The 20062-nt window shown below is 49.7% G+C and overlaps 1 protein-coding gene across 1 annotated transcript in view; it reads left to right on the forward strand.

Annotated features, from left to right (window-relative positions):
- LOC121454472 (anoctamin-1-like) overlaps nucleotides 1–20062 on the forward strand; it is a gene marked incomplete at its 3' end in the record, with an annotated part of 102992 nt that overhangs the window by 16670 nt on the left and 66260 nt on the right. The gene's annotated exons all lie outside the window — the stretch shown is intronic.

The raw sequence follows: 20062 nt of genomic DNA on the forward strand, positions 1-20062 counted from the left end.
CCTTGTCATGGGCTGCAGAATGTTTTCTCTGGTCTGCACATGGTCTCTTTGCTGGGCAGAAATTTTTGAGTCTGTTAACCAGGTTTAATTTTAAGTGTCAGATTCCAGAAACTGCCTGAGCTTTGCTGTCCTTAGAGTTTGGTAGCTTCGGGCTGCTGTTTGGTGCTTGAACCATTTAGAGTCTGTTTCTCATATGGTCTGGGGTAGAGGTGGATGATGGAAGGGTGTCTTCACTGTCATTCTGGATGCACTTGAAATCACCTGGGAGACACAGCTCTGGGCAAGTCCATCAGGGTGTTTCCAGAAAGGTTTGACGGAGGAGACTCACCGTGAATGGAGGTGGCACCATCTCAGGTCAGCATTCGTCTCTCCCTGCATCCTCAGCAAGGATGCAATGTGACCTGATGCTTCAGACTCCTGCCTCCACAGCCATCATGGACCACAGCCTCCCTCCCTTCACCTGCCTTGTCAGGCATCTTGTCATGGCAGTGAGTCACGGGCATGCTTCATTCTGTACACGCGTGCCTGTCTCTGGCACCGTCTTGCAGACAGTTCTTCCCAGCAGAAGGAGTGGCTCCTGAGTTCTCTACTCTGCTTGGTCGAGATCTCCATCCATCTTCATTCCAGGACTGTACTATTTCAATATTCCCTTTCTCCTTTCTCCTCATACTTCTGGTTGGTTGGGGTTTTTTGCTTGCTTTTGAGATAGGATGTGACTGTGTAGCCCTAGCTAAATGGCCTCCAACTTACAGGGAGCCACCTTCCTCTGCTTCCCGAGTGCTGGGATTAAAGGCGTGCACTACCAGACATGGCCTAGAAGCATTCCTTCTTTTAAAAAGATGTAATTGTTTCTTTTATCTTGACAGTGCACTCCTTACACCACTTCAGCTTGTGTGTGTGTGTGTGTGTGTGTGTGTGTGTGTAGTATCTATGTGTATGTGTAGTGTGTATGTGTGGAATGTGTGTGTGTGTATGGAGTGGGTGTTGTGTATGTGTATGTATGGAGTATGTCTGTGTACGTGTAGTGTGTGTATGGTGTGTGTGTGTGTGTGTGTGTGTGTATGTGGTGTGTATGTAGTGTGTGGTGCTGAGATCAAACCCAGAGCCTGGTGTATGCTAGGCAATCAATCACCCATAACCTAAGGCACTAGGATCTTGGGGAAACTCTCTCTAGTTTTAGACAAAGTATCCTTTCTACTTGGGTGCTTGGTGAGGGAGATCTGTGGATGTGGAGTCCATATCCTCCATATCTGAGTGGGGGACAGCAAGGAAACGGTGTTTAAAGTGGCCCAGTGCCACCCATGCCTTACCAAGACAGAAGTCCATTCCTCATGGAGTTAGCGTGTCCTGTGGGCCTGCAGGCACCACAGCACTTCCCACAAGCACTCTGGATGTTGGGAGAGGAAGATGTGTCCTGGGCAGGCTTGGAGCCCTTGTGGTAACACAGCAGGACTCTCTGTGGACTTGTGGAGCAGCTGCAGTGCCACAGGGTAGGGACCATGACATCCCGGAAGCCCAGGTGTCAGGCAGGGAAGGCTCACAAGGCCACGTGCATGCCTGCCTGCTCATGCAGGAGCTGCTACTCCATAGACATCTGCGGGTGCCCTCAAGCCTCCCTTGAGACTGATGGTCTGACCACCAGAGTTCTGGAATTCTCCAGCCTCACTGGGGCACTGCGTAGGGGGAGCAGAGGACTTTCTTCAGCGGAGGGATGACATTTGGCAGCAGGAAGCTGAGGGTGGGACCTGAGAAGGGTCTTGGGGGTACTGACAGCCTCCTGGAGCTGCACCATGGCAACAGAAACAGATGGCAGTGGCACACTGGGCGTGGCGGCCCTCGGCCTCCTTGTTCTTCCCAGACTGAAAGCTGTTTCCTACTGCCACCCTTGCCTGCTGCCTGGCACACTGCCTCTGGAGGGGCTGCAGGGCTGGCCCTGCTCTGCAGTGTGAGGACACCCTGAGTCCCTCCTCCTCATTAAGTCCCCACCCTGTTTATTACCATTTGTGGGTCTGACCAGCCCACAGAGGCGTCTGTGCTGGGATATGAACTCCCTGGGGTGGGGACTGTCTGCTTGGCACTCCCAGTGCCTGGACGGCTATCCACAGAGTCAGCACCCTATAAATACAGATTGAATGTCCGTGGTCTTACCGGATGTTATGGAACCATGGAGCCAGGTGAGGAGAGGTGTTGGGAGGAAGAAACAGAGCGTGTCAACGCTTCGGAAAGGAGAGAGCAGGGAGGAAGGGAGGAGAGACAGCATGAGCCAAACTGACAGGGCAAGGCCTGGGAAGCAGATAGAAAGACGGTAGCTCGTAAATTGACGGAGAACTGGATCCCACCCTGTCTGTGTGACCCTGAAGTTTATGGGCTATTCCCTGGGAGCTACAGCAGACACCACCCACCATATACAGAGATGGCTGCCCAGGCTGTGTCATCTAGAGTGCCACAGTGCCCTCTCTGACACCCAGAAAGTGTCCTTCACTCACCCCTGAGAGCTGGTTTCCTCTATTCCAGGTGGCCTGAGGCTCTGTCTGGCATTCTGAGGCAACATCATAGTCAGTGTTTTTTAGGGGTTTCCAAACCTTAGCACTTAAAAAACATAAATATTTAAAGAAATCCCCATCCACCCGTCAGCGAAAACCTCAACAGCCTGTTCTTAGATTGTTCCCCGAGGTTCAACAGGGCATGGATGCTGACTTGGTTGTACAGTGCTCACCCTTCAGTGAGGGTGCAGCCTAAATACACAAGGTACTTCGCGAAAGGTGTTGACTGGGAACTGGTGGCCACCCATGACCACCCAATTAAAATCCATCCACCTCTTCTTCCAGCCAACCATCCATTCTCCCACCCACATGTTCATTTTCCCAGTCATGAACTCATCCATCACCCATCCATCCATCCACCCATCCATCCAACTATCCATCCATCATCCATCTATCCATTCAGTCACCATATGTTCCCCATCCTTCCACCCATCCATCCAACCATTCATTCATCATCCATCTATCCATTCAGTCACCATGTGTTCCCCATCCATCCACCCATCCATCCATCCATTCATCCATCATCCATCTATCCATTCAGTCACCATGTGTTCCCCATCCATCCACCCATCCATCCATCATTTGCCTGCCCATCTAATCACTTATCTATCTAACCCTTCTGTCCATCATATATCTACCCAACTAGCCATTCATCCATCCATCCACCCATCCATCTACTCATCCCCACCCATCTATTCTTTATCTACCCACCATCTAATCATACACCCATCTCCCATTCATTCATACCCATCCACCCATCCCAATCTATCTATCTTTTATCCACCCACCCACAATCTAACCATCCACCCATCTCCCATCCATCCATACCCATCCACCCATCCATACAGCCACCTGTCCACTACCCATCCATCACCCATCTGTCCACATGTCCCTCATCTATCCCCCATTTGTCTGTCCACCCATACTACCCTCACAGAAATACAAGCTCTTCATCTACCCACTCATATATCAACCCACCCAACCATCCACCTATTCATCCACCCCCACCCATCCACCCACACACTCACCCACCCTTCTACCCATCCACTTTTTCATCTACACATCCATCCATTCATCCATTTGGAAACCCATTCATCCTGCATGTGCTGTGAGCACAGTGACCAGTTGTGTGGGGAGAGCCATCAGCAGGCTCCACGCTTCATTCTTTTCCACCTAGGTCAGGCACCAGGAAGGGCAGGTGGTTTACACTGCAGGAGTGACTCATGCCAGGGTCAGAACAGCCTCCTTGGAGGTCAGACCTGCTTCTGCGGGGACCATAAATACAAGTAGACTTGTGTCAGGCAAAACCACATGAGCTATGTTTCAGGCAGAGGAAGCAGCCAGTACAGTGGCCTTGTGGCAGGAAAGTCCTGGCTTTCATGAGCTGGCTCAGGGCTAGAGAGACCATGGAGCTGGAGGGAGTCTGCCTGCAAGGCCATGTTACAGGGCTGCAGCCTCCCTCAGTCAGACCAAATTTTCAGAGCATGATCAAGGTCCTGGATTCCATCCTCAGCACAGAATAAAATGACACATTACAATTTAGACGAGATGAGGTGGGTTAGTATTGACTTTGGATTTTGTTTTTTTTTTTATGTGTGTGTGTGTGTGTGTGTGCATACATGTGTGTGCATGTACCTGTGGAAGCCCAAGGTTGATGTCAGGGTCCATCCTCCACCCTTCTTCCCCCTCATTCTTTGAGGCAGGCCAGGCTCTCCCAATCAAACCCAGAGCTCAACACCATATCTAGTCTTGCAAGCCAGCTCGCTCTGGGGATCTTGCTCCCATCTTCTGAAGAGAGAATCACAAGCAAGCTTTTATGCCCTCGTGTGGCTTCTAGGGATCCGAACACTGATCTTGCGCATTCACGGCAAGCGCCTTCCTTGATAAGTTGTCTTCCCAACCAGGAAGTTTGGTATGGAACATTCAGGCTAAACAGTGTGAGCCTCCTAGATGCTTGCAGATGGTCCTGGCTGGCTGTCACAGACCAGTGCAGGTGACGTCTAACAGGAGATGGTCACCATTGGCTCACACCAAGGGTCCTCTGCAGTGGCTTCCTAGGCTTTAGTTCCTATCAGCTCACCCAAGCACATGCCAGCTCACACCAGCCTCGAGGCTCACACCTGCTCACAGAGCTGGCCTTCACTGTTCTGTCTTCAGATAGGCCTGGCAGAAAAAAATCTGAGCATACACTGAGCCTACTGATTTGGTCACCTCTGTCACCCAATGTTGGCCCATCTCAGCGCCTTGCAGCGTCTAGCACAGGCTTCTGGTTTCTGACTCCTTATGGTCACATTGTCTGGTGCCCTGTGTGACTCAGTGGCAGATCCTCCTTAGTCTTTTCTACCAGCCCAACCAGCTACAGCAGAGACCTGGAGGCCTCAGCGGAGAGAGTATGGTCCTGGCTGCTATATCTCAGTCTCTTACATGATCCAGGGCAAAGCAGGGATGGAGGCCACAGGGCAGGAGCCTGTCCCAGCAGGCTGGTGGACCAGAACATGCCATTTAGATTGTTGCAGATACACTAAACTGAGTCTTTTAATGAATTTTCTGGTACAATGAAAGCATGCGTTTGGGGGACCCACGAATATCTAGGATGACATTTGATATTGAGACACTGGGGTCTGTAGCCAGCTCTTTCCCAGGGTGGGGGCACTTTCTGTCTATAGGAAGCCCTCTGGCCCCTTCTCCATGGCCACTAGATGTTCTTGTCATTGGGAGCGTCTGTTCATACTCAATGTTGCCCCTACCCTGCTGCTCGGGACCCCTGCAGCCAGCCGCCTGGCAGAAGCACAGTCAACTGTCCCCCAGCTCTAAACATGAGCCATGTCCCTCCCTGCAGGCTCCTTGGAACCTCCTCCATCTCTAACTAAGATGAAAAGGCCCTCAGAGGAAGGCAGCCTGCCCCTGTGGGCTCCTGTCCCCCTACAAGCACTGTCTTTTTCAACTTTGAGGGCACCCAGTTACTATCACAGATGGTTTCCTTTGGGTTAGTTTAACTTGGCCACTGCACTCAAAACCTCATCCCAGTAGAGCCAGCCCACAGAGCCCTTCCCGACAGCCTGCTATCACACAGATGTCCAGGGACACGAGGCTGGGCAAGGGGATGCCACAGTGCATACTTGGGAAGGGTCAAGAGGAAATGTCTCCATTAAGCCGTATTTGAGCAGAGGCCCAGAGACAGAAATCAAACCAACACAGAAACAACCGCAATTCTGCAGGCATCAACAGGTTTGCAGAAACAAGAGGCCAAGAGCATGTTGTCAGGAGGCCAAGGAATGAGTACCATTGGTGTCCCTTAGCCTGCCATTCTTGGCTCTTGGCAGAGAGCTGATAGCAAGATATCACTAAGGAAACTGGGAGTCCGTTTCCCAGAGAAATAAAATGGCTTACCCAAAGGCACTCGGTAACCAAGGATGAGTGGAGATGTGACCTTCACCCTCCCAGAGCCCAAGATTCCAACTCATCTTTCCCCACAGAACTGACCCAGGAAAGAAAAGCCTCTGGCCTGTAGAAAGGTAATGGAAGATGACAGAACTTCCATAAGTCAATGTAGATGTCCCACGTAAGGCTGACCTTCACTGACTCAGTGGCCCCACTGTGCACCAGGGACCCATGTGACCCCAGGTCAAGTTCTTGCTCTGACCCATATTCTGGCTCCACCCTCTTCTTTTTCTTTTGTAAGCTATATATAAATTTCAGTTTTTAGAATGAGGAGGGTTATTTTTAGCTCTGTTAAAACGGATAAACAGAGACAGAATGGAAAATAAAGTATATTTTTAAATAAGCTGAGGTCTGGGTTCACAATCTCCCCAGAACCCGGGTCCATTTAAAACAGGTTTGTTATCTTTAATACGTCCGCTTCCTCAACCTCCTCCATTTTTCCCATGTTAATCGCCTGAGACAGCCCATCAGGAAAACTCACTAAACATTGGTCCCTGGCTGGGGGACGCCTGGGAGCCACCCCTCATCCTGGAGGGCTCCAGAGATGGAAGCAAGAGTCAGTGATGCCCTGTGTGTCCAGGGTGGCTAGAATCCCCTTGGCTCCCCATACCATGGACACCAAAGTCAAAAGCGTGTGAACCGACTCCAGCATGTGTGGGGACCCGGCTGCAGTCCCATGAGGGCTTGCTTCCCAAATGCCAAATGTCAGAAAAAAGTAGCTAGTCCTCTTTCCTGCATCCTTCCCTTGGCATCTCCCTTCCAATGGTGCTCCCTAGGAGAGCAAGACTAGAGACTGGACCACGGTGGCCTTAGATAGAGGGATGCCCTCCTTAGGACTTGATAAACTGTATTCATTTGATCCCTTTAGCCTATTCATTTTAACTAAAAATCCTTAACAGGCAGGGCCATAGCCTCTCTGCTTCTGAGCCCCTGACCCCCTCCCCAGGGCATACAGCAGGTGGCCAGTGAATGGCTAGATATCTGGATGTACTACCTGCCTCGGCCTTCTTTCCCCACAAACGTATTCTCATTTGTGGGTGTGGTAGACAGAAAGACACCCAGCCCCCAGAATCTGTAACTCTCCTAGATATTGGCATATTAGGAACGGGATTCAGGCTAGGCGGTGGTGGCACACGCCTTTAATGCCAGCACTCAGGAGGCAGAGACTCGAGGCCAGCCTGGTCTACAAGACAGGACAGCAGGACAGCTAGGGCTGTTACACAGAGAAACCCTGTCTAGAAAAACCACACACACACACACACAAACAGGAAAAGGGAATCAAAGACAGAATGACGCAATTGGCCTTGGCATAAACTGAGCAGAGCTGGGAGATGGCCCTGGACTGTGGGTCACAGTGTCATCACAGGAAGAGGAGGAAGAGGGGGCAAGAGGATCGTAGACAGAGGCAGAGGTGGAGACTGAGTCAGTGGAAGGATGTGCTTGACTTGAAGATGGAAGAAAGAGCTTTGTGCCGTACCAGTTCCTCTGGACATAGGAAAGGAACAGTGACCCCAGCACAGCCTCCAAAGGAACCAGTCCAGACATCTTGGCTTTAGCCTGTGGGGATGTGAAAGAACCTTGTATTGCTTTAAGTTACTAAGCATCAGGCAATTTGTTACAGTACAGCAGGGCATTGGGGACTGGAAAAATGCCATGCTAAATGCTAAGGGTCTGGCAAGTATTTGGAGCACTTCTGTCTTTCAGAGTAGCCCACTTCCCAGGAATGCAGCGTGTCACGTGTCTCAGGTCAGACCCAGTCTCTGTCCCCTAGAGCCAGGGTTCTCCACAGTGCCTCTCGGCAAAGGCCTCTCGGATGCGGACGACAGAGTCAGCCTCCCAGACTTAGATGACCCTGATCGTTATGGAGGGCCTGGGGCCACTTCCTTTCCTCCCAGAACTGGGGTTAGGTCTGGGCAGATGCAGTGTCGAGCACTCACAGTGTTGGCTTTGGTTTTGTTCTGGATTTGAAGTGGAAGCCGCCAGCTCAGACTGAGAGACGACCATCCAGGAAGAGCTTGGCTTATTTTAAGAAAAGTCAAATATTTAAACCATCACTACACAGCTTAAAATAATAAGGGCGCTCTGCTAATGAATTCACGTAGAACTTGATTTCCCAGAATCCATTTAGGAGCGCCTTCCCAGGGTGGCTGTGGGGAAGTCTGGCTTAGCGTGGGATTGAGCAGGGGCTCCTATCAGATGTACTCCATGAGGTGTGAGAGACTCAATGGACCCTCCTCCTCTAAATTCTAGAGCTTGGATTGTACCTAACAAAAAACAAACAAAAAGAAAACAACATCCACCATGGGGTGTGTTTGTGTACCCTTTGATCCCAGAACTTGGAAACTGTAGGCAAGAGGAATAGAAGTTCAAAGCTAGCCTGGGCTGTATAGTGAGGCTAGCCTGGGCTACATGAGACTGTCTAAAGGCAAACAAGCAAATACAAATTAGACTAGCTTCAGGCTCAGCTAGATCCAGAGGTCCAACATCTCCAAAGTGTCACCTATGTCTGTCTCTGCTGTCCTTGGGGTAGGCTCACCCTCTGGAGGCCTGGGTAGCTCCTAACCTGCACTATGATCAATCTCAGGGTGCAGAAAGCTCTGCCCCAGGCCCCGGTGATAGAGTTCCATGGTTAGTGCTGATTGTCTAGACTTGTGTCTGTGGCCACCCCTGAAGTGATCATGGCTTAGCTGTGACCAACCAGAAGTAGAACCTGTGGTCACCTGGAGCAAGATGCTCTGCTCTCTGTTTCTGAGACCTAGGGCCACAACTCAGCTGTGGTTCCTCAGGGACCATGATTCCCAGCACCTACCTGGCAGCTCGCAGTCCAGTCCAGGGGATCCAGTGCCCTCGCCTGACCCCACATGGCAACTCACAGCCATCTGTGCTTCTAGTCCCAGGGCATCCAGTGCCCTCTTCTGACCTCTTCATGCCTGATCCAGCATCAGGCATGCACATGGTGCACAGACATTCATGCAGGCAAAACATCCATATCCATAAACATGTAATAGTAAAACAATTTTTAAGTCAGAGAGGAACAGAGGAATCAAATGGCTAAGAGAACTCCCTCAGTCCAAACTTGCCATTCACCATGGGGGCTCCACATCCTGCCAGGGACTCTCAGAGCTCTGCTGACCTTTTGTCCTTGCAACTGCTCCTGATATTGGGGTTCACTGTCCTGCCCCCATTCACGAGGAGGCTGAGACTCAGAGCTCCCAAGTCCTTGTTCGCTCTCATTCTAGCATCTCGTCCTGAATGGCCACTGCGCAGAGTTCTAGGATTGTCCAGCGGCCTGGACAGGCCTGGGGGTCACAGCCTAAGCTGCCCCCCTTTGACAGAGCACCCCTGTGGGAAATGCGTGCAGCTAATATGTGTGCCCTCACCTGGCGCAGTGACTGCATACAGAACAGAGCAGGCAAGGGTATTCTTAGTGCCTGTTCCGTCCAGGCCTGCAGGAGCCAGTGGCAGAGCCAGGGAGGAAGCACAACAGGGCAATGCCAGGGCCAGCTTAGGCTGAACCCTGACAGCTCCCTTCCTCCTGCAGCTGGTCACCTCCACTCGGAGATGAGGGGACTGAGACTAAGAGAAACTGATGAGCCCAAGGTCACACAGCTCTGGGAAGTAGCTCCCACTGTTGAGTGGATGTCCAGTTCCAGGCTCAGTCTCTCCTGGACAAAGTGCCAATTTCCCTCCCCAGTTAGACCCTCGGGGCTCTTACAGTGCCCACAACCCCCAGCTTCAGCCTGCACAAGTTCCCCAAACCCAGCCACCAGGCCCCGCCCGCACCACACCCCTCTGCCGCCTGCTGTCATCCAGGCTGTGAGTGTGTAGGGTGTTTGACTCCAGTGCTGAGAAGGACTGGGTGAGTTTGAGGCCCAGAAAGAAGGCTGTCAGAGGGTGGTGGCAGCGGAAGATGTGTGTCCTGTAAAATGGAAAGACTATCCCGGATCAGGGAGAAGCGGGATGGTTTGCTGGAGTTTGCTGGTCTCTGCTTAGGAAACTGCTTCTGGGGACAGTGGGGAGAAAGCAAGGCCCTGGGAGGGGCATGTGAGGTGAAGCAGTGGATTGAGGAGGTGTCAGAGGGTGCGATTCACAGGTCCATGGAGACAGGGTAGGAGATGGACATCTGCCTGTATGGCTTCTGGGCCTCTAGCTTGGGGCTGGGTGACCCTGTGGGAATAGCAGCACCCACTTCCAGCACGTTCCAGTACAAGGTCAGTTTGACCCAGTCAGTTCACACAGGTGTGGAGGAGGCTGCCTGTTGCCCTTCCAGCTGGCCAAATGGTACAAGGAGAGCAAGGGAGATTAGATGGAAAAGAAGAAGGAGGAAGTAAAGGATAGGGAGAGAGGGAGGGCAGAGGAATGAGGGAAGAAATTTTGTTATTGTATATCTGAAGTTTCTGGGCCTGAGGACCAACGGCTGTGAGGAAAAATGATTTTGCTCCTTCCACATTCTTCTCTATGTGAATCCAAGTAGCAGCTTGCCTGAGGACATTTCACACGGCCCAGTAGCTTCCAGTAGGTCCCAGACATGGGTTCTGTGCACCTCCGCATGTCTGCTGCCCCACCCGATCCCTTGGTTTCTTGCAAGGAACCTGCTCACCCCATCTTCCTGAAGAGAACCTGAGTCATCTTCCCAGAGCACAGAATCACAACTGGGATTGGCCCCAGGCTGGGTTTGTGGCTTCTTTAAGACAGGACCGCAGCAGGCATGATTCACGCCACACCTCGCTTTGTGTCTGTTCCTCTGTCTAGGAGGAACTGGGAGGATATGAAGACAAACTCTGCCTTGGTGTCCTCCAGGGTCCTGCCAAGGTCTTGGACACTGTGTTGAAAGAGGATGTCTACTTGAGCCCAAGATGTCTGAGGAAGATTTTCCTTTGTGTGGTCTCACACCTGGCCCAGGGATGGTGCATGGTAGCTAGGTGGTCCCCAGTGCATGATGGATAAGCAGACAGTTGGGTGGGTGGGTGGATGGATGGATGGATGGATGGGGGAGTGAATGGGTTGATGGATGGATGGGTGGGTGGTAGACAGGTGGGTGAGTGGGTGGGTAGATGGACAGAGAGGTGGATGCATGGGTAGATTCATGCACATATGCATGGATGTGTAGGTGGATGAGCTGATGGACGGTAGGTTGATAAATGCATGAATAGGTGTGTGGGTGGGTAAATGGGCAGGTAAATGGATGGATGGATGGATAGATGGGTTGGTGAATGGATGCATACATTCATAGATGTGTGGGTAGGTGGGTGGGTAGTTTGGGAGGATGTGTGCGTGTGTACATGGATGAGTAGATGAGTGGGGTGGGTGCATTCACGTGTAGAAGGTGGGAGCGGCCATGGTGGGACACCCTGCCTTGCGTGAACTTTAATAGTGCAGGGACAGGTCTCTGTCTATATAGTTTTATGGAATGAAGCTGTGCTCCAGTGTCTACACACTACCTGTGGTTGCCTTTGTCACAGAGCTGAGTCCTTGTCATGTGTGGATTTGCTTCACAGACGTGTAACCAGCAGAATTGTACTTGTTCCATGCTTAGAAGGTGACCACCACCACTGCACCCCTCTGTCCCAGAAGAAATTCTTACTAGTCCTTTAACTGAATGTCTTAGATAGGGTTTCAACTGCTATGATGAAACACTGTGACGAAAGCAACGTGGGAAGAAGGAAAGAGTTTATCTGGCTTACACTTCCACGTCACTGTTCATTACTGAAGGTCAGGACCAGAACTGAAGGCAAACCATGGGTGGGTGCTGCTTACTGGCTTGCTCATCTGGCTTGCTCAGCCCACTCTCTTATAGAACCCAGGACCACCAGCCCAGTAGCAGCCCCACCCACAATGGCCTGGGCCCTCCCCATCAATCACTAATTAAGAAAATGCCGTACAGTTTCAGCTACAGTCTGATTTTATGGGGGCGTTTTCTCAATTGAGGTTCCTTCCTCTCAAATGTCTTCCACTTGTGTCACATTGACATCAAACTGTCCAGCTCACCAAGAACCTGCATCTTCATCTCACAGGGCCTCATCGATTCCACCTCCATTTCTGCCTCCTCCATCCACAGAGCCCAAAGCACTGTCAGCTTTTACAGCAAAAGCTACCTGGTGTCTGCTCCGGGAAATGAGGCTGACATTTGACTCAGGGCAGTTCAAGGTGGAAAAGGTCACATGCAACCTGGGAGGAGGAACACAGAGTCTCAGGGGTTTGTGGTAGGGCTGGGGGGGGGGGGGCGCAGAGTATCACTCAGAGCGAAGGAACTCTGCAGTTGTTGCAGCCCTGGGACCAGCAATGTCCTGGAAACTTCCAGAAGAAACAACTGAGCAAAGTCTCTGAGGTCAGTTGGGATGCCACAGAGCAGGGAGGGAGAGCTGGCCTTTTTCCTGCCCAGTACAATGCAAAGTGGGTCCAACCCAACATCAATTATTCATCGGAGAAGAGAGAGGAGCTGGTTTACATTGATTCCTCCTACCTTCCGGCATATTTCTGCGGTGGTCACAAGCCGAGCAAGAGCGAGCAGACCCTGAGTAGGCAAAAGGTACCTCTTGTGTCAACCGACAGAGGGTCCAGGGTGATGCCCCGGGTTGTTAGCACAGAGCAAGGACCGTCATCCAGAATCCTAGACTTCCTGAAATGGCACAGTGATTTCCCGAAGGCGGGGTGTGGGGGGGTGAGCTGCAGATGCAGGTGCTGCCGAGCTCAGCAACCTCATAGCCGCAGTGGCCTGGTACTCGGATTTATCTGCTTAGTAAATACTTGCTGAATTGACAATAGATAGTTCTCTCTGCTTTCCAGACCAGGAAGGGGTGGCCCCACCAAAGGGCCCTAGAGGACATGGGAGCAAGTGTCCTGGTCCCGGTCTGTAAGAGGCTGGGGGCCACTGTGCATGTCTCCCTGACAGCCTGTGGCCTTCATATTAGTACACCAGGAAGTTAGTGTCAGAAGAAGAATCCTGGACAGTCTGGCCTGCACCAGGGCCTCCTCAGTCATCTGCACCTTGCTAGGATAGTCCCCTGGGGTTCCAGAAGCAAATGGTCACAAAGTGGGCTGTCAGAAGCAAGTTTAGTTCTCACAGAGAGAGAGCATGACGTGAAAGGCTGTAGCCTCCCGTGAAAGCCCTGTTGCCATGCCCTTCCTCCCTCTCTGGCTCCCAGGGTTCCTGCAATCCTTGGCCTGTGGCCCCATCCACCACCCCACCTATGTCCCCTTGTCACCAGGCCTCCTTCCCTTCTTCCTATAACTCTCTTTCTGTGTCTCTCACAAGGACAAGTTGTCATTTGGTTTAGGGTCACTCAGGGATGATCTCATTGTAAAAAATTCTTCATTACATCAGCAGTGACCCCAACAGTGGCCCCTTACTCCGACATGATCACACTCGCGGGTCCAGGAAGTTCGGATGAAGGTGTAGCTTTTAAGGGACAGCAGTCAGCACTCAGGTGAGCCAGCTGATGAAAGCAGACAGGATAGAAGACGCTGCTGCTCGGCCCAGCTCCTGTGCTTGACTCCTGTTGACCTTTGGTGGGTCTCTCTTCTCTCCAGAGGCCAGGGCTGTATTCAGGTATCTGTGTGATTATCGGCTGAGGCAGCGGCAGGAGTGGGCTTCCCATAGTGATATGTTCAACAAGTCAGACACAGTGTTTGGAGTCACAACTCTCAGAAAGCTGAGACAAGAGGACTGCCACGATGTCAAGGCCAGCCTGAGCTACCGAACCCAACCCTGTCTTCACAACACTAGGTCCTGGAGATACAGCGTTGTGCTTTGCTTGGCATTCCCAATGCCACACGAAGCGGGTGTGGTACCCACCTGGAAGCCCATGACCTGGGAGGTGGAGGCAGGAGGATCAGAAGTTCAAGGCTAGCTTTGGCTACAGGAGATGCTGTTTCGAAGAACAAGTCAAAACAGAAGGTCTAAGGCCAGGCTACAGCCAGGTGCAGCACTGTGAATTCCTGGGCCCTAGTTTATCTGTATTGTGGCTGTTGAGGCTTGGTATTGGGAGCAGATGCTGGCCAGCAAGGGGCTCTCATCTCAGTGCAAATGAGTGGGAAACCCCGGCCTGACCAGTCCTTCCTTCCCTATCAGTGAGGCAGGTGTGCAGAGGGAACGACCTTGACTTGAAGTCATTTCAGTGAAGAGGGACTCAGGAGTTTCCCGTGATCTTGGCTGTTTACAGTTCAGGCTGATTAACAGTTAAGGGTATAGGTCTTACTTTTTTATTACATTTATTTATGGGGTAGGGGGCTGCGCATGCCACCGTGCTCATGTGGAAGTCAGGAGACAACTTACAGACCCACAATCCAGCGTGTGGGTTCCTGGGATCAAAGTCAGGTCACCAGGCTTGGTTGCAAGTGCCTTTACCCACTGAGCCAGCTCTCGAGCCCTTTGGTTATATTTTCAAGCGCGCAAGACATAGTTGAAGGAGAAAGTAATAACAACACAGCTCCAACTGCAATAAAATCACAATGTCTGGTACCAATCAAAAACTAGCAGGAAGCTTTGGGCATGCTTTTAATCCCAGCACTCAGGAGGCAGAGGCAGGTGGATCTCTGTAAATTCAAGGCCAGCCAGGTCTGCAGAGGGAGTTCCAGGACAGACAAAGCTACACAGAGAAACCCTGTCTCTAAAACCAAAACCAAACAAAAATTAGCAGGAAGCCAAGAAGTAAAACAAAATAAAAACTGTAACCTAAAATCAGAAGAAAAACTAGTTGATGGAAACAACGCCCAGAATGGAAGAAAATGGCAGAGCCAGAAGAAAAACTGTCAAAATTACTCAAAGTGGCCACAGGTACTCAAGAAGGGTGATGAACTGTAAGCCGAGGAGGAAAATGAAGCAAAGCATTCCGAGGAAATTTCCTACTGTCAAAACCTGCACAGAGGAGCGGGAGAGGTGGCTGCCCTTCCATCAATTCCCAGCACTCACTTGGCAGCTCAGAATCCTCTGTAACTCCAGGGGATCAATGCCCTCATGTGGCTTCTGTGCGTACCAGGCATGTACATGGTGCACAGACATGCATGAAAGCAAAACACCCATATGTGTATCTTAAAAAGCCAACAAAATCCCGCACAGCATGGGGTTAACCATTCAAGAAACATTGAAAAAGGAAAAAGTCAGGACTGTTGATGATTGGGATGTGGAGATCCTCCAAATCAGAGAAGGTGGGGGGGGACATTGCAGACTGGGGGTGAAGGTTGAGGACCTTCGATCTGCACGGTCCAGAAAGAAGCCTAAGAAATGGGAGATGTAAGGCATTGTGAGCGAGACTGACCCTTGATGGTGAGAACCACAGGCTGTGGCTCTGAGACAGACATACCTCAGCTTAAGAGACATGATGTCAACACAGGACACGAGACAGCCAGTACTGAAGAAGGGGTTGAGGAGAAACTTCAGAAAGCAGTGAGAAGAAATGGCAGAGATGGACTAGGTAAGGAGAAGTCACACACCCAGAAGACAGAAGCAGGTCCAGGAGTTCAAGGCCACCTGAGGTACATGGAGGGCGCTGGTGAACACCAGGCTTGGTGGTGCACACTTGTAATCTTAGCACTTGGGAGATGCTGACAAGAGGGTCAAGAGACTAGGGTCATCTTAGACTACATATCAATATTAAGACTAGCCTGGGCTACATGAGATCCCAGCTGAGCAGCAATGATCTTTGATGATGACAACGACAAAAAGGAACCAAGTCAGAAATCACCGAAGGAAACAGCAACAGCCCACAGTTGTAGACTCAGCAAACAGGGTGGTAAAAGGCGTAAGAAACACACAAGCTGAGCAAGCTCACGGCTCACAAACTACTATCACAAGAGATGACCCAGGAAGCTCTTCAGGCAAAACAAAAGATGGTAACAGACATAATTTGGATCTATTTAAAAAGATGAAATATGGCCAGGCGGTGGTGGTGCATGCCTTTAGTCTCAGCACTCAGGAGGCAGAGGCAGGCGAACTCTGTAAGTTTGAGGCTAGTCTGGCCTACAAAGTGAGCTCTAGGACAGCTAAGGCTATACAGAGAAACCCTGTCTTGAAATCACCTCCCTCCCTAAAAGGATTAAATACACCAGGCCAGAATGAATAAATAATAATAAATATTTGGATTAACATGAAGAATACTCTTATTTTAAAATAAAAGATAACCAGGGCTGGAGAGAGGGCTCAGGATTTAGGAGCACTGACTGCTCTACCAGAGGACCCAGGCTCAATTCCCAGCACCTACATGGCAGCTCATAACTGTCTGTAACTCCAGTTTCAGGGAAATCTGACACCTTCACAGACATACATGCAAAAAAAATAGATGCACATGAAATAAAAATAAATAATTTAAAAATAAATAAATGAAATATAACTAACCATAGCAAAAATAAGAATAGAATATTGATAAAGTTTATAATATATATTGAAGTAAAAAATGGGGGCTGGAGAGATTAAATACTGACTTTTCTTACAGAGGACCAAGGTTCAATTCCCAGTACCCATATGGTGGCTCACAACCATTCTTAACTTTAGTTCCAGGAGATTCAACCCCCTCTTCTGACCTTCACAGGCAGTACACTCTACACATACCTATATATAGACACACAGACACATAAATAAAAACAACTTATGAATAATAAATCAGTAAATATGGCAATAAAAAATACAAGAGGGAGAAATGTTAGCATTGTGCAGAAAGGTTCTCAAACTTCATGTGAAGTGGTATATATTGTTTGAAAGTATACTGTTGTGAGTTTAAAATGTATCTTGTAAACTGAAGAGCAACCATCAAATAAAAGTAGAATAAGAAAACTATGCAACAATGAAGGTAAAACAGAATAGTCAGAAATACACATTCAATACAAAGAAAGCACGGTTGTGCACATACATATCAAAACAGTAGATTTATGCTCAACTTTATTATTACATTAAGTGTAAATGGTCTACACTATTTACACTAAAAGGTAGAGACATTTGGTTTATGTAAAAAAATCAAGACCCTGTTGTATGTTACCTACAAAAAGGTCAGAAGGTTTCAGGTGTGGAACTGCTAAAATTGTGATCAAAATAAATAACAGTGGAACAGCTGGTAGCCTTCATATAACCATCACTGACCTATCTCAAGCTCTCTTTTTGCTTTTTATTTTGAGACATGATCTCCATAAGTTGGCCAGCTGACCTTGATCTCTCATTGTAGTCCAGGTCTGGCACTTTCAATCCCACTGCCTCAGCCTCAAGAGCAGCTGAGATGACAGGCCTGTACCACAAGGCCTAACCTAGCATTCTTGAAAACTGTTCAGGTCATGAACGGTAAAGAAACTCTAGCCCTAGGAAAACAGGGCCACCTTTCTGCACAATGCTAAGACTGTGCACATAGAAACACTAACTGGGGGCCTTAGCAGAATGTGATGGTGGGCTGTAGATTTAGTCACAACATTTCCTCCGTATCCAGTTCCTGATTCTGAGAACTCACTGGACTTAGTGAAGAACACTTCGGCTCACACTCCCCTGATTCAGGGCTAAAGTAACAGGTAGATACAGTCAAACGGAGAGAATGAGGCAGGGATGGAGGTATCTGAGGGTAGGAAGAGAATAGAAAAGAAGGATAGAAAGATCTGGAATAAAGCAGGAAGAGTGAATGCCAGCAAGGAAGGAACTAGGTTGACCTTGTGCTCCCCTTTGGCTATCCTTGAGGCCTCTTTGTGTCTAACACTATACCAGCGTGTTCTGGAGGTCAGTAGAGAGTTTGTCACCCAAGCAAGAAGCCCTGAGCTCTGTCTCCAGAACTCACAGAGCAACCCAGGCAGGGTGGCTTGCACTTTATCCCTTGGGTGGTGAGATGGGAGGCAGAGACAGGTGGATCCCTGGTGCTCACTGCCTGGCCAGTCTAGCTTTCTTGGTGAAGTTTCATGCCAATGAAAGACCGATGAAGAAACCCAAGAAAGGACAGGGATCCAGCATCACTTCCGCGTCCACATACCTACACATCCATGCACATTCCTACACATACATTTTCTCAGACACACAAAATTGCATCAGTACAAGACTGCCCTCACTGAAAATATGACATACACATTTGAAAGTACAGGCCTGGGGCTGTGGAGATGGCTTAGTGGGTAAGAGTGCTTGCATAGCAAGCCTGAGGATCTGAGTTCAAACCCCCTGCACCCACATTTTAAAAAAAGCAGGGCATAGACACAAATGGCTGTAGCTGCAGCACTGGGGAGACAGAGACAGGCAAACCTCAGGAGCTCACTGGCCAGCCAATGACAAACTTTCAGCTCAGTGAGAGACCCTGTTTTAAGACAATAGTGCAGACATGATGGGGGAAGACACCTGGCATCCTGCTCTGGGCTCTACGTGTGCAAGAACCTCTAGGCCCGCATGCATGTGCCACACAATACCCACCTATGTGGATGTGGAGGAAAGGAACACCCCCACAGCCTTCACACACGCATAATAGGAAGAGAGAGGAATGATCGGTGCCAGGCTCACAAGAAAAGTTCAAAATGAGCCTAGCATCTCCTGTCATGCCAGGTGTGAGGCTTAGAGGGTCAGGCTGAAAGACTTGGGAGGCTGCTGTGTGATACTGGCAAGAGCAGTGGTACACAGGAGGTCCTGGTGTGATCTGGGAGCAGGAGTAGGACCACGGGAGGTCCTGGTGTGATCTGGGAGCAGAAACAGTACATTCAGTAAAAGCAAAAGGGAAGTCTGGCTGGAGCCTGGAACTTGACCAATGGTATGTCAGTCCTGGCTCACAAATTCTAACAGGACAGTCCAGGAGATGCTAATATGGGGGACTCAGCTGGCTATGCAGAAATTCTGCCCATCCACTCCCAGAATCCAAACCTACTGTAAAATCGAAGAATCATTGAAACTACATGCAGAATGGTGGCCGCCATACACTGGAACACTTCAGAGGCACAAGAGTGGAAGAGAGGAAGGAGTGGGACGTGGGCAGCCAGGCCTTGATGGGACATGAAGACTAAGTGGACTGAGTAACTCTTTCCTTTGCTCTGGAGGTGATGGCAGGCGTGTCACTGAGCCTAGCACCTAGTCCTGTCATCTCACCAGCTTAGGAAATCTGAAACAGGAAGGTGTGAAGTTCAAGGCCAGACCAAGCTGCATATGAGTTTAAGGCCAGGCTGGACAGCTTAGTGAGATCGTGTCTCAAAATAAAAAGTAAAGAGATTAGGTGTAACTACATCATAGAGCATTTGCCTAACCATGCACGAGGTCCTAGGTTTAATCCCCAGCACTGCAATCATCAGTCAAGTCTTCTTTATTAAGAATAACTTTCAGCTGAGTGGTGATGGCGCACACCTTTAATCCCAGCACTTGGGAAGCAGAGGCGGGTGGATCTCTGAGTTTGAGGTCAGCCTGGTTTACAAAGCAGGTTCCAGTACAGCCAAGGCTGCACAGAGAAACTCTGTCTAGAAAAAATGAAGAGAGAGAGACCTAACTAAAACACACCCATACACACGGAGTAAAATATTTTAATTTAAAGAATCAGCCATAGTCTGATGTTAAGGAAAGCGAAATGATCAAAGCATACACTGAGGTTGGTGGAATGGCTCTTGCAGAGGACCCAAGTTTAGTTCCCAGCACCCACATGATAGCTCCCAACTGCCTGTAACTACAGACCCACATGATCCAATGCCCTCTTCTGGCCTCCACATGCATCCACACACACGTGCACATAAACACATAGAGAAAAATTTACATCTTCTTAAGAAAAGGACTCTGTTTCCATTTTGTATCCGCAAAGAATCTTTCCAGCCGAGAACAGACAGGAAGGAGAACTTTCTGGGCTCTGTTCACAGGGTCCAGTTGCTGTTGTCCTTCATGGGCTGTGACTTTCTGACATAAGCTTAATGATCAGATAGTAAAATCATCACACTGAACTAGACTCAGAAAAGCAGGAGAAATGAAGGATTCCCATCAAGGGAGCACACCCAGGCCTAAGGCAGAGGGGCTGGACTTTTAACCTGGGGTGTCAGAGAGAGGAGGCAGAGAGGAGTATCTGATCCTGAGAACCAGTTTTACAAACTGCAGTTTACAGGCGGTGTCTGGCTGGTCTGACACTTTTGGAAACAAACTGTATCTTTGCGAAACAAATGTT

Source organism: Microtus oregoni, unplaced genomic scaffold (genome assembly GCF_018167655.1).
Source record: "Microtus oregoni isolate MIOR12 unplaced genomic scaffold, Mior012 000012F_ref0000307, whole genome shotgun sequence".
Classification (NCBI taxonomy): domain Eukaryota; kingdom Metazoa; phylum Chordata; class Mammalia; order Rodentia; family Cricetidae; genus Microtus; species Microtus oregoni.